Raw genomic sequence first — 15,160 nt, 5'->3', positions numbered from 1 at the left:
AAAGCTGCCAATGATTATAGAAGAAACTGAACAAAGCATCACTAAGCTAGCACTCATCAACAATTGCAGTTGTTCTCCTATGAGGCAAGAACAATGAAGCCATTTAGTTATTTTGTTCAACAAGTATGAACTTGTAAAACTTTATGGAGACAATCCATGGTTTTGCAATGAAAAAGGTTAAGAAAGCGAAGATAGTTTGGGGGAGGCATTATAAAATTATAAAATATTTACAATTTTTTATTTTTATTTAAAAAACCAAAATAATGATAGGATAATAAAATTGTGGGATGCTTCTTCAGGATGGATATTAAATCAAACAAAAACAACAGGGGAGATGCATGTTTTAAAAAACACCTAGTGCTGCTATAATCATAGTATAATTTTAGAATGGTAGGAAATGTTATTTCAGAATAAAAATGGAATCTTTCTTTTCTGAGATTTTATAGATCTTCTGGATTGGGTCTGCATTACCAATTGTGGTTATTCTGCACTTCCTATTGCAAGATACTTTGAGTGATCCAATTTAAAAAAGGAGGGGTAATTCAGAAATGCTAAAGCTCCTGCCCCAGCGCACAGTTCACTTATAGAATATGCTACTTCATGTTGTAGTGATAGTTATCAACTTGGGATGCTTTAAAAGGGGATTAAACAAATTAATGGAGGATCAAGTTATTATTATCAAGTAATAGTCACAATAGCTACACATTAGCTATACAACTAATCATTTTAATAGCTACATAAGTTTTCCAGTATCCAGTATCAGCTACAGTAGGCTTCTGGGGGATATCCTTTGGCACTGGATCATGTGGGAATACAATACTGGATCATGTGGGAATACAATACATAATCTTTGCTCTGATCCAGCACAGCTGTTTATGTTTTTCTATTGCCATCTCAGTGGACTCAATTTAACATGCTCAAAACCACACCCACTCTGAAAACAGTTTGTAAGGGAAAACTTCAGCAGATCTTCTATGGACTATCAAAAATTTGACTGTGGTAACCCAAACAGAATCTACCACAAACATCAGAGCTAATAAATATATATGCTACCAGTTTCACACATTTGTATGTAAAGAATTGGAATAATAATGCTAGCACAGCATTATTACACTTCCTTGATACGCTGTCTAATACTCATCATGTAGTTCCCTTTTGAGTAAGCAATGTTTTGTAAGTACAAAAAGGGAATAAGAAATAGTAAGTCAATGAAGTTAAAAGCATGAAATATGAAAAGGAAAGGTAGCTAACACTACCAGCATCATTCATTGTATCTCTCCACACTTTTCTATACTTGCTAGCCATCCTTTCTTCCACCATATCTATATACCACATCATATACTGCCTCTTATTCTTTAAACTAGACTTCTCTCTTGATTTTTTCAGTCTTCCCCTTCCTCTTGATCCATTCACTCTTCCACTGTATATTTATTTGTGATTGGATTCTCATACATTCTCTCTATTTAACCAAACCACCTCAACGTAACTACTTTTATACCACTCACTTTTTAATTCAATCCATGTTCATTCATGACCCCATCTCACCTTGTTTCATCACACATTATTAAACATGTGATTCCCAATGCATCCAATTGGTTTTCCCAACTTATCTAATTCTCATTGCTATATAACAAATTGAACAGAACTATGCTGTTATACACATCCATTTTTGCTTCTTTTGACAAACATTCATTCTTTGCAACAACCACATTTCCCACTATCTTTCTATCTGCATTTGGACATCTTGAAATTTCTCCATTTTCCCATATTGACTAAACACTCTACACAAATTATATATTTGCTGTAAATATTTTTTCCATTTACATATAAGAACTACTAAATAGCTTTGATTTGAAAAGGGTGAGGGAATACACTACATAGTTCACAAATATTGATTTATATTATTGGAGACAAGTTTGCACCATCACTTCCTCTATTTCCAATGTTCAAAAGAGTGTAGCCAAAAACATATCATCCGCATATAAGGTGACCACATTGGCCATCTATGGAAAACTCCAAGTTTTCAGAAGTAACAAAATCAGTGGCAAAATTAACAGTATACATCCAAATGTTTGACTAAATTTAAGCAAGAATGGTCCCCCTATATATCACATGTCACACATCAAAGCTAACTTAAGACATGTACAATTTTTGATGGGGAAATAAGTGATGTAAAGACAATAATTAAAAGCAATTTCAATGATTATAAATATTTTGATGCAATCACCACCAGAGTACAATGGAAGGGAATTTGTAAATTAATATTGCTTTTACTGATTTTTCTTATTATTATTTCTTTTAATTTATTTTTTAAAAATATTTTCTCTTTTCTTTTTTTCCTTCTATTTCCCTTTTCATGACTATGTGCATTTATTTTTGGAATAATAATATTAATATTAATGTTTTGAATTTTACAGAGATTTCTAGTTTTTTGTTAAGATGATATAATGAAGCTAGTTCTACACATTTAATTAATAATGAAGTACTGAATTTTACATTTGATATTTGTAAATCCTTTGTTATTTACTGATGTTTTATTCTTCATCTACTATGCCTTTTTCTATTTTTTTTTCTTTTATGTAGCTATTATTCTGTTCTTCAAATGTTTTAAACAAATAAAAAATAATTAAAAAAAGAAGTACCAAAAATCTTAAAATGGGGAGGAAACCTAAAAGAGGTAATATCTGAACAGGTCAGTAGCTGCTGAAGAGAATGGAGAGGGCATCCCATAATGGAGGGGTCACCACCAAGAAGGTATCTGAATTTTCTGAGGCTGGAATGAAACTAGATGAAAATGGATGGAGATCATTGTGGTATCAAATGAGTGACTAGCACCTCCCCATTAAACCAAAATTCAGTTAGAAAGAGGATCAAAGGAAAAAGGGAATATAGCCTTAACATACTCACAAATGAGGGCAAGCTACAGATATCCAGTTTGCAAGATACTGTAGCCTTACCCATTTGTCCTGGCAATAAATCCCTTTATTCTGAATCTGTGAGAACCTTGCCTTCTTGTTGAGCTGCTGTAAGGAGCTCTGGGCATGCCTCTCATCTTTTGCTCCTTTAACCTCATGCAAGGGTTGTATGAGGTGGTGGCAGCCCCTCACAGGATGAATGCCCATACCTGAATTCTTCAAGTACCTGAGTGACAGGCCATATACAGCTTTACAGGTTAAAGCTAGGCCTTGAATTGGGGCCCCAAAGCTTTCAGATAACCACTTCGGAGGCCTCAGCATAGGTGTAACACTGCTTCAACACTGCTGAAGCTACCTCTCCCCATCAGCACTCAGGCCAGTGTATTTTGAACCAACTGCAGCTTCTGGCTTTTCTTAGGGGCAGCCCCATATACAGAACATTACAATCGTCTATTTAAGATGATTCCCAACCCAGACTGGGGTGGCAGTGTATATCTGAATATTGACAGCACACTGATGATACCTCATCCCAAACTGGCAGGTAACCCCCCACCCCCCAGATCATAGAGATACTAAACACAACAGGAGAGAGAGCAGAGGCATCCCACACTTGGAGAAGCCAGGGGGCTGATCACTATTCTCCTGTATCATTTGACTGGGTCTGTCTAGTCATGTAGGAGCTGAACTATTTCTAACCCTTCCAGATGGCCACAAAGGATACCAGGTCAGTGGTAGCAATTGCTACTGAGTGGTCCAATAGGACTAAGAGTGGCACACTACCCCTTCAGGTCTGGATTAAAAAAAAATCAGGCTAACTAATGCTGCTTCTATCCCATGCCCTTGCCTGAATCCTGACTGAAACGGGTCTAGGATCCTGTTGCTAAAGCCCTACCGTCTTCCCCAGAAACTTTCTCCAAGAAGGAAAATTGAAGATTCCATGAATCAAAAAGTGGGCCCTTGTACCTTTGTTTCCTGCAAAGAGGCACTGATCACCTCCTGAATCTAATCAACTGTCTGATGCTGCGAGGCAGGGCATGCATTCAACTTACAGGAGGCAGAGCAAAAACTAAGGATTCTATCCACTTATTCAGTCTCTACAAGATTAGAAGAATCAGAGCAGACCTTGAAAGACATTACCCTCATCTCACTAGACTCTGTCCAACTAGTATCTAACACAGAGTGTGAATTCTGTTTTCAGCAAATTATCTTGCAAAAATGACACATTGGTCTCCTCTATACCAAAAGACTGTGGATAATCTTAACAAGTCTGCTGGACTTAAATCTACAAATGCAGTAAAAGTGGAGAACGTTTTACCACTTTTACTGCCACAGAATTCTCCTGAACATGGATGCATAAACTGTGTTCAGTTACATTCATTCTTTGCTTTTCACCACTGTCACTTTAGACATTTCCTGACCCACTTTATTTCCTGAAGCCCTTCAGAAAATTAAGATAACCCCAGCATTTGAGATTCAGGAGAGGCTGCTTGGGGGCAATTTCATCTACTGCCCTAGTCACCTCTGAACTCCAGAGTGCAACCAGATATGCAGTGGGACCATTTATATGATCCCCAAGTGCCCTCAGGAAATCATCTGGATCCATTAGACACCTGGCTTGGACTATCTTAATTGGCTATCACTTCTGCAGAGGACAGGCAAGGTGATGATCAACATGTGCACCAGAGAGTAATGTGATCATAGGCGGAGGACTGATGATAATTTTTCATCTTCAGATCATACCACTACTTCTCCAAGGTAAACATACATGACTTTTGGTTTCTTTTCAATTAAAAAGAAGAGTAAGCAGTTGCTACTCAGAACTTCAATAAATTTTGAAAATGCAACGAGAAAAAATATTTTTCCTTGTTTGATTGGCATTTATTTATGAAAAGGAATATCATAGTATAGACCAAATGTGGCAGCTCTCTCTCAGATACAGCTTAGATTCTGCTAATTAATATGCAGTAGTTAAGGCTCTTGGAAAAGAAACCCCAAATAACTGTCACCTGTGCTAGAGCCCCAGTGAATTCCTGCCATAAATAATATGAATGACAGAACTAGCATATTTACTTAATAGTTGTTTAGTACTGCTAAACAGGCCCAGCAGCCAGGAGGTTATAATTTAAGGAAGCAGTCAACTGGATCTTGACAAGGGCAAGGAGAAAGGCCAGATGGCTGGAGCTCATAAATAGGGATTATGTCAATTGGTTTGTTCCACTGATTAAATTGAACTCTGCTTTCAGCTCTGTTAAGTAATATTTTTAGAGTGATATAAAATTCAAATAAATGCACCCATGGAGAATTCAGATTACCATCCCAAAGGTTAAGTAATAATTGGGTTTTGCATCAGTTAGCATGGTCACCACTTTTGGAAATATTTACAACAAAATTTTCATTCCTTTTTCACCTTTAGTTTTGCATTAATGTTTTAATAATCTACACTGCTAAGAAACCTTGCTGTCTTGTAAGCACATGTACAATTTTAACTTTCCCCTACATTTTAGTAACTAAGTTATTTAAATATTTCAACAGCTGTATGAAAAGTTAAGTGAGTAATGTGAAGACATTAGTAACCAGGAGGAATTTCCACCAACTAAACTATTTCTGGGAAAATCTTATTGATGTGTCATCTTGAGTTTTACTTAACTATTTGGAAATCACACAGTCAAAATTCCTAATAGATAATAGTTTTAAATAAACTTACTGGTAGTTGGAAGTTCAGTTGCACAAAAATGGGGAGAAAAGTTACTCTGCAAATATGTTTGTCTAAGCTTTGGATATCAATGTATCATATTAGACTTCAAAGACAGTAAGTACATGGTATTATTGGAAAGAATATGACAGCATTATCAAGTAGATCAATAAAGTCAAAATTTGTTTACAATATCCAGATAGGCTTGTTTTAGATGGTATCACATTTTGCTAAAAACAAACAAGTGTTGGGAAGAGTCTTGCATGAGAAAGTAAGAATTTTGTTTACAGTTAAATATTGCCCAAGAAACATCCCATTTAAAAATGCAAAATGTGCACATTAATTTATCTAATGTTGCAAAGTAAACTCCTTTAAAAATCCTAAATAACCTCAACTTGTTAGAAGTCCTTCAAGCAATGCACCCAACATTTTTTCTCCAAACAGAGCACCAATAATCTTAATCTATTCTAATGCGAGGGGGGATTTACAAGCTTTCATTCTGGTGATACATGAACTTTTCCTATAATTATTTTTTTTCTACTCTTGTTTTAAGTCCAGGTTTCTAGGTCAAGAAAAAATTATCTCAGGATTGTAATGAAATATTTAATAAACATATATTCTATTTTGCTCACAGTTTTTCTCCTTAAAATGTCTTTATTTTGCACATAGGAGATAAACACCAAATTGGAAATCCCATCGTTATCACCAAGAATTTACTTGCAATTGTTATGCTGATTAAAAATCAATTGAGGGGAATTTAATTGGGAAATAATGTCTGTGAATGGATTGACACATACTCTGCACTACATTTGTAATTAGTTCAACCAAAATACAACTTAATTCAGAAGGAAAACATCTATTTTCTCTTAAAATAATGTTGTATAATGTGTAAAGTTATAGGCCCCACCACACTGTCTAATGAACAACAACAAAAAACATTCCAAAAGTTAAATTTATCATAGCAAATGCAAGAAAGAGAAAATGGAGTTGAGTAAGCAGAAATTTAGAGACTGATGCAAGTAGTGAATGGATTAGAAATGTTTTATACTTGGCAAGGCTGAGGGAAGCAGAAGAGAAGAAAGAAGTTAGATGTATAGGATCCAATTAAATGTTACTGGAATATCCTTGGAAGTAACCTATCTTTTACTATACGATATAGTAAAAGATTTCTAGCCAATTTTATGAATGCCTTCTGAAAAGAAAGTCTAGTTTCCCACATACAGATGCATGTACAGAACAAAAATATCAACCACAGGGGCCAAAGATCCATAAGACTGAAAAGACCTGATCTATAGCATGTTTATACAATGCTCAAATGGATACAAGATAAGCATAGTGATCATTAATAACAATAACTAGAAACAGTCATACATATTCTAATATGATGTATTAAATTACCACAGCAAAGTTAAGGGAAATTGGGTCCTATGTTTTTGAAAACTGCATCAAAATGGCATAGTACCACAGCTATTTAGCCTCAAGGTACATTATTATTTTTCTTCCTCTGTGTGTATGTTTATGGGTATATCTATGTGTGTTGTTACGTGTGCGCAAGCTAGTACTTGCATGTATTTGCTAGCTGAGGATAAACTTTATGATAAGACAGGCTACAACTGTCCTACTATTCTGTAATAAATTATTTTATCAAAACAGATCTGCTAGCCTTTAAGATGCCATAAAACCCATTTTGGGGGTGGGGATTAAAAACTAATCTAAGAGACAAATCTCCAAAGTGCAGTGAATAATTCATTGGAGGAAAGGGGGAAAAATACTTTAAAATACTTGACATAGTTCAAGTAAATCTGTCATTCTCAAGAGCAATTTCCATCCTATTTTTTATTCTGGAAAAATACGCTCTCTTTAGATCTCTCAGGACATACTTAATGGCTTGTTAACACACACACACACACAGAGCTTTGATAGGAAGAATGCCAGTAGTTGACTGAATCCAGCCAGAACTGCCCACAAACTGCAATAAAGCTCAGAGTGAGCATCAGAGATTTCTGAAGGGTAAATCAAAGCACAGGCCTTTCTGTTACCACCTTGAATCATAGTTACAGGAATTATTAGGACCAGTGGAATATAATGGAATTCCTAATATCATACAGAATCAAATCTTTGATTTAGTGAGAAGAACCTTTCATGTTTAAAAGGATGAAACTCTATTAATTATAATCAGCAACTTATCAGTACAGATAGCCCCCGTTTAGCAACTACAAGTGGGACTGGCAACTCGGTCGTTAAGTGAGGCAATTGCTAAGTGAAACTGTGATTGTAGTTATCATCTAACTTAAGGTTTCCTTTGCTTTACAGACCTGCGAAGGTCATAAATGTGAGGATTGGTTGTAAAGTTACTTTTTCATTACCATCTTAACTGCGAACAGTCACTAAATTAGGACTACCTGTAGTTAATTTCCCACATAAATTATAGCCACAAGATTTCTAAGATATTTCCTAGAAAATTATGCTATCCTACAATTTACAATATTGATGATCTTGGAGCTATTTTACCTTCAGCACAAACACTTCATCAACTGACTTCAATTTACATTTGAAGTTTATGGTGACAAAACAACAAAAAGCTACAAGGAGAAAGGACATTTAGTGAGTGGGTAGGAGGAAGATTCACTCCCCTGGAAAGTATTATGAAAAATAAGAGAACTTATAAGAATTGTGGGTCAGGATTGGGGAATTGAAGCCAGTCTGAGGGCTGGATTCTGTGGCTCAGCCCTCCTGTTAGGCTAGATGATAACAGGTGGTGGGGCACGGTAAGTCCTGTCTCTGGAAGTTAGTTGAACTCTACTGCAGGAGCAGTCTGAGAATGGCCAGAATAAAGCTGGTGAGTCTGCCTTGAGGAAAGCTTGGCATGGCTGAAACTGAGCCATACTTCCATGCTCTCTGACTGGGGTGCTTGCAAGGATAGTTCTCCATAATTTTAGCAATGTTGTATCTTCTCTGTTCAGGCAAATCATAAGGCAGAAAGACAAAATAATATTTGCAGTCACTGCAGCAGGAGTACTTGTAAATGCAGCTCTTGTCCTCAAAGATAGCAAGAACAGAAAGCGGGGGAGGAGGGAGAAGATTTGAGGGCCACGAAGACTGGATAGGCTGGATTAAGCTTGCAGCCAAGAATTATTTGTGCCTGATGTCAGAACTGCTTCTGTTCCACTGAGAATACTTTGCATATTAGTTTTGGTTTTCAAACCCACTTAAGAAAACTTTCAAAAAGTTTGCACGATGACATGACTTTGCCTTTCACAAAGTTTGATGTATTTGTCTAACACAGTAGGGCTGTGGTCATGCACAGATTTGGGACAGAGAAAATGCTACAAGATGACAGTAAGAAGGAACATGTAGATGTAATCTTGGAGAGTGGTTTCTTCCTGTTTCAGTACTTCCATGATTTATGAACCCAGCCCTGCTGTCCTTTCATAAGGCTTTAAAGACCTGGATGTTCCCACAGGCATTTGGGCTGGGAAGTTAAGTGAGCCCCGTTGGCTGAGCGTTTCATTATATCTTGATCTGAAATGGTATAGTTTTTTCAGTCATGAGATATAAAATGGTTTTATGATTTATGGAGTTGGTTGGTAAGGTTGGTTTTAACCTTAGTACACTGCCTAGTGTCACCTCGGTGAGGTGGGCAGCTACAAAAATTATCCAAATAAATAAAATTAATAAATGGATAAATGAATAAATAATTTTATGTACCAGACAAAGCTCTCTCCTAACTTTTCAATTGAGCAGATGTATCTACACAAGCAAATCTATATAAACCTTGTAACACTATTTAAATGGTATGACTGAAATCTAATGATATACTAGAACTGCCTCCCACAGTCTGCTGCTACCAGATGCGTTGGCTTTGAAATTCACATGATGCTCAGCTGGCCATATTTCTGAGAGTCCTCCACACAGCAAAGCTGTTAGTGAAATTGGTTTCCTTGAAAAAATATCATGGTTAGCTCATTGACTTTATCTTGCAATATTAGTATGACAGGCTTTATAGCACTGAAAACAAAGATATTTGTGAAAGAGAGCTATTAAATAATTTTAAGACATATACTTCATGCATGAATTTAAAAGGAATCCTTCCAGATATTAGGAAATAATACCACTGTATATTTATTTCAATTGTCATCATCATCATTTTTTTTGTTGTTGTTTATTCATTTAGTCGCTTCCGACTCTTCGTGACTTCATGGACCAGCCCACACCAGAGCTTCCTGTCGGTCGTCAACACCCCCAGCTCCCCCAGGGACAAGTCCGTCACCTCTAAAATATCATCCATCCATCTTGCCCTTGGTCGGCCCCTCTTCCTTTTGCCCTCCACTCTCCCTAGCATCAGCATCTTCTCTAGGGTGTCCTGTCTTCTCATTATGTGGCCAAAGTATTTCAGTTTTGCCTTTAATATCATTCCCTCAAGTGAGCAGTCTGGCTTTATTTCCTGGAGTATGGACTGGTTTGATCTTCCTGCAGTCCAAGGCACTCTCAGAATTTTCCTCCAGCACCACAGTTCAAAAGCATCTATCTTCCTTCTCTCAGCCTTCCTTACGGTCCAGCTCTCGCAGCCATATGTTACTACGGGGAACACCATTGCTTTAACTATGCGGACCTTTGTTGTCAGTATGATGTCTCTGCTCTTAACTATTTTATCGAGATTTGTCATTGCTCTTCTCCCAAGGATTAAGTGTCTTCTGATTTCCTGACTGCAGTCAGCATCTGCAGTAATCTTCACACCTAGAAATAAAAGTCTTTCACTGCTTCTACGTTTTCTCCCTCTATTTGCCAGTTATCAATCAGGCTGGTTGCCATAATTTTGGTTTTTTTGAGGTTTAGCTGCAAGCCAGCTTTTGCACTTTCTTCTTTCACCTTCATCATAAGGCTCCTCAGTTCCTCTTCGCTTTCAGCCATCAGAGTGGTATCATCTGCATATCTGAGATTGTTAATGTTTCTTCCAGCGATTTTAACCCCAGCCTTGGATTCCTCAAGCCCAGCATGTCGCATGATGTGTTCTACGTACAAGTTGAATAGGTAGGGTGAGAGGATACAGCCCTGCCGTACTCCTTTCCCAATCTTAAACCAGTCTGTTGTTCCGTGGTCTGTTCTTACTGTTGCTACTTGGTCGTTATACAGATTCTTCAGGAGGCAGACAAGATGGTATCCCCATACCACTAAGAACTTGCCACAATTTGTTATGGTCCATACAGTCAAAGGCTTTAGAATAGTCAATAAAACAGAAATAGATGTTTTCCTGAAATCCTATTCTATTGTCTTCTTCCACTTCCGTGCATTGCTTGTTTAAAAATAATTCCTTATCTCTTCTGGCTAACCTCTGGAATTTTGCATTTAATTGGGCATATCTCCCCCTATCACTGTTGCCTTTTGCTTTCCTTCTTTCTTGGGCTACTTCTAGTGTCTCAGCAGACAGCCATTTTGCCTCCTTGGTTTTCTCTTTCTTTGGGATGTATTTTGTTGCTGCCTCCTGAACAATGCTGCGAACTTCTGTCCAGAGTTCTTCCGGGACCCTATCTACTAAGTCCAGTCCCTTAAATCTATTCTTCACCTTCACTGCATATTCCTTAGGAATATTAGTGAGCTCATATCTAGCTGATCTGTGGGTCTTCCCTAATCTCTTTAGTCTGATCCTAAATTGTGCAAGAAGAAGTTCGTGATTGGAACTAAAGTCAGCTCCAGGTCTTGTTTTTACCGACTGTATAGATGTCCGCCACCTTTGGATGCAACGGGTGTAGTCAATCTGATTTTGGTGTTGTCCATCTGGTAAAGTCCATGTATAAAGCCGTCTCTTAGGTTGTTGGAAGAGAGTGTTTGTTATGCAGAGTGAGTTGTCTTGGCAAAATTCTATCAGCCTATGTCCTGCTTCATTTTGTTCTCCCAGGCCATGCTTACCTGTAATTCCAGGTGTCATTTGACTGCCCACCTTAGCATTCAAGTCTCCCATGATGAAAATAACATCTCTTTTAGGCATGTTGTCCAGTAGGTGCTGCAGATCCTCATAGAACTGCTCTACTTCAGCTTCTTCAGCATCTGTGGTTGGGGCGTATATTTGGATCACTGTGATGTTAGATGGCTTGCCCTGAATTCGAATTGAGATCATTCTATCGTTTTTTTGGATTGTATCCAAGCTCTGCTTTAGCCACTTTACTATTAATTATGAAGGCTACTCCATTTCTTCTGTGGTCCTCTTGTCCACAGTAATAGATCTGGTGGTCATTTGATGTGAAGTGGCCCATTCCTGTCCATTTCAGTTCACTGACGCCCAAAATGTCTATCTTGAATCTTGACATCTCACCAATAACCACATCCAATTTGCCCTGGCTCATAGATCTTACATTCCAGGTTCCAATGGTGTGTTGATCCTTAGAACATCAGATTCGCCGTTCACCACCAGCACCGTCGGCCGCTAGCTGTCCTTTCGGGTTTGAGCTAGCTGTGTCATCACGTCTGGGGCTAGTTGAACTCATCCTCTGTTCCTCCCCAGTAGCATTCTGACCATCTTCCGACCTGAGGGTCCCATCTTCCGATGGTATACCGACATATCTCTGGTTGTACTGATCCATTTAGTTTTCACGGCAAGAATACTGGGGTGGGTTGCCATTACCTTCCCCAGGGATCGCATTTAGGCTGATCTGTCTGTCATGACCTTCCCGTCTTGGGTGGCCCTTCACGGTTTAGCTCATGGCATCATTGAGGTGCTCAAGCTCCAGCACCACGACAAGGCAACGATTCTTTGCTCAAGCATCATCATTTTAAGTCACTTAAATTATTTCAGTTATTACATTCTTTCATCTTAAACTATAAATATTCTTTGCCAAACCCAGTAAGTATAGCGAATATATTAAATAATGATTTTGAAAGTAAAGGGACAACATATTTTACATTTCAAAACACATTATGCATTACAATAATTTGGCATTGCCAGACCATTTTACTAACATGGCACAGTACACAAGGGACTCAACTGGATGCTTCCACAGTGGGTAGAATTTGTCTAAGAACCAAGCCCCAGTGCGTCTTCAAAAGAATAACAATAAGCACATTTTCTTATGCTCCAGAGTCCAAGATCGTTTTCAGTTTCAGATGGGAAGCAGCAAGGACAGAAGGATGAAATTTCTTTTGATACAGTGATTTCAAACCTGATCATATGTTTACCTTTGTATTAACAGAAACAAGAGACCAAGACAGATACAGAGTAATTAATAACATGTAAATACTTTAAGTAGTACCAGGATGGAAGATGATTCTTACAGAGCATAGGTGAGCAAATCATGAGCCATATGCAACCCCCTGGAGGATTTAGTGCAGCAACTACTTCTACCCCTGATTCCCCTATATCCATCTGAATGCCTGTGAAAGGCTGTTCCATGTAAACATAAAGAACTGTATGAGCACTCTAGAAGGGGCTTTAAGTACAAAACATATAATCAGAAACTATATGATCAAGAGCCAGCTGTACACATGGGGTCCTTTACAAATATCTGAATGAATGAACAGGTTGGAGCTCATCCTGATTAGCATGTGTTCTGTATCTGTGAGATATGGAATGGGGCATATGTTTCAGTCTGAGAAGACACAACACTAGACTATAGAATCCAGAGGTTTAGCTTTGTATGAAAACAATCTTGCCTATCAACAGCTTGCATTTGGCACATACGTCTAAGATCATGAGTGAGATAACGCTATATCTTGAAAGAGCTGTAATATATATTCTTTAAAAAAAAACTACCACCACAGAGTAGGTTTATTTGGTATAAATATAAAAGCAGCTTTTGTCTCCCGACACATTTTTCCCCTGCCTATCGTCTAGACAGAGCAACAGGTGTAGAACAGTGACTCAGTGAATGATGGGAATGGTTAGTATTTGGAAATGTGCTCTGACTAATCAACTTGATGCCTGCAAGATCCCTTATGTTCTTTGTTGCTGAGTTTTATTCTATGCTGCAGTGCCCCAACCAATTCATGCTGAAATGCTCCAAACCATTCTTTGGCTCCTTGACAACAAACACGTAGGCGACAGCAATTTCATCATTTCTCCTCTACTAGCAGTACAACCACTGGAGTTTATGGGTAGCTATTTACTTTCTGTAGACATTGCAGAAAGACTTTATTATCACTTTTGAAAAAGGAAGGGAAAGGGCAAGTAGGTATGTATAACATGGGATGGAAAGCTGCTTACTTCAAGCAGCCTGTAATAATCAGAGGATAAAGCAGGGCTAAAGAAACCATTCACAAATCGCAATCTGAAGTATTAGTCATGGCCTTTAAAATATTTTTTCTACACTTTGCTGCAGAACAGAAAACTGTAGGAAAGGGGAAAGCTAATGAGATGGTTTTCTTTCTCCAACAAAGTATCAACACAGAGATATGGCAGAAAAACAATGCAATGATACCAGATAATGCAGCAGTTATCTGCATTAATGTAGGTAATGCAGCAATTTAGGGTAAAAAGCACTATAGAGAGAGATGGGAGTTTTTGAGATAGTAGTGGGGCTCTTATGTCCTCTTAATATTTAGTTGTGTCATAAAATGAAAAATTAAATTAGCTTTTTTTTATTTATATTACTTTTGTATTGCCCAGCTTTTCAAGGAATATTTATAAAAACAGAGACAACCCAACCACTGATATATATTTTTTTTTTGCTGCCTTCAAATTGATGTTGACACCTGGTGACTGCCTGGACAAGTCCCTGCAGTTTTCCTGGCAAGATTTCAGGATTGGGTTGCCATCTTCTTCATTGGTTTGCCATCTTCTTCTGCTTCTTAGGGCTGAGCGAAAGTGACTGACCCAAAATCACCCAGATGGCTTCATGCCTAAAGGGAGACTAGAACTCATGGTTTCTAGCCTGATTCCTTAAGAACTACACCAAACTGGCTCTCTTAACCATTGGATTAGTGAAACAAAATACAGCAGTTGCCTAAGATTTATACAAGGAGGATTAGGCACCATTAGGTAATGTGGCTCAGTACGTAATGTTAACTACAACTCCTGAAAGCCCTTGCCATTGGCCATATTGGTTTCAATTGGCGCTGTAGTTTAGGAATTATGGAGGACCATCCCTGTATAACAGGATATGTGGTTTTTGTCAGGGATATGCAAAACTGTGATCTGTTCCCAGAAGATTCTAGTGTTCCTCAGAACTCTTATGTTTTTCCCCTGGAATGCTCTAACAGGTGGTTCCTGGGTTGGTTTGCACATTTCCAGGGGTAAATCTGGATTAGAAGTGGTTCACAGGAAAGGATGAACCATCCCAGAATGGCATGATTGGTATTGGTATAGTCTTAGAGAAAAATAGAACTTTCTCAAGAAAATTGGAATGTTCTAGGAATGAACAACCCATTTTTGCATCTCTCTTTTTTGAATCCTCTAGAATACAAAGCAATAGTCTCACATACATATTTTTCAGTACATCTGGAATTTTCAAAAGAAAATTATATGAACGTTTGTTTAGCTGAGAGAAAATAAGAGAAAGAAGGGGAGTATTTCTTATTGTTCACTCAAATTCCAGGGCATTCTCTCCTTCTTTTTCAACAAATA

The 15,160-nt window shown here is 37.8% G+C and overlaps 2 protein-coding genes across 3 annotated transcripts in view; one reads left to right on the top strand and one right to left on the bottom strand.

The window, feature by feature from the left end:
* The window catches only part of SULF2 (sulfatase 2), a 328,818-nt gene that overhangs the window by 27,188 nt on the left and 286,470 nt on the right, over positions 1–15,160 (bottom strand). The gene's annotated exons all lie outside the window — the stretch shown is intronic.
* Positions 1–15,160, top strand: part of NCOA3 (nuclear receptor coactivator 3) — a 221,839-nt gene that overhangs the window by 149,835 nt on the left and 56,844 nt on the right. The window lies entirely within an intron of this gene.

Source organism: Candoia aspera, chromosome 3, assembly GCF_035149785.1.
Source record: "Candoia aspera isolate rCanAsp1 chromosome 3, rCanAsp1.hap2, whole genome shotgun sequence".
In the NCBI taxonomy this organism is placed as follows: domain Eukaryota; kingdom Metazoa; phylum Chordata; class Lepidosauria; order Squamata; family Boidae; genus Candoia; species Candoia aspera.
The sequence above is the reverse complement of the archived record's forward strand: the minus strand, read 5'-3'. Positions and strand labels throughout refer to the sequence as shown.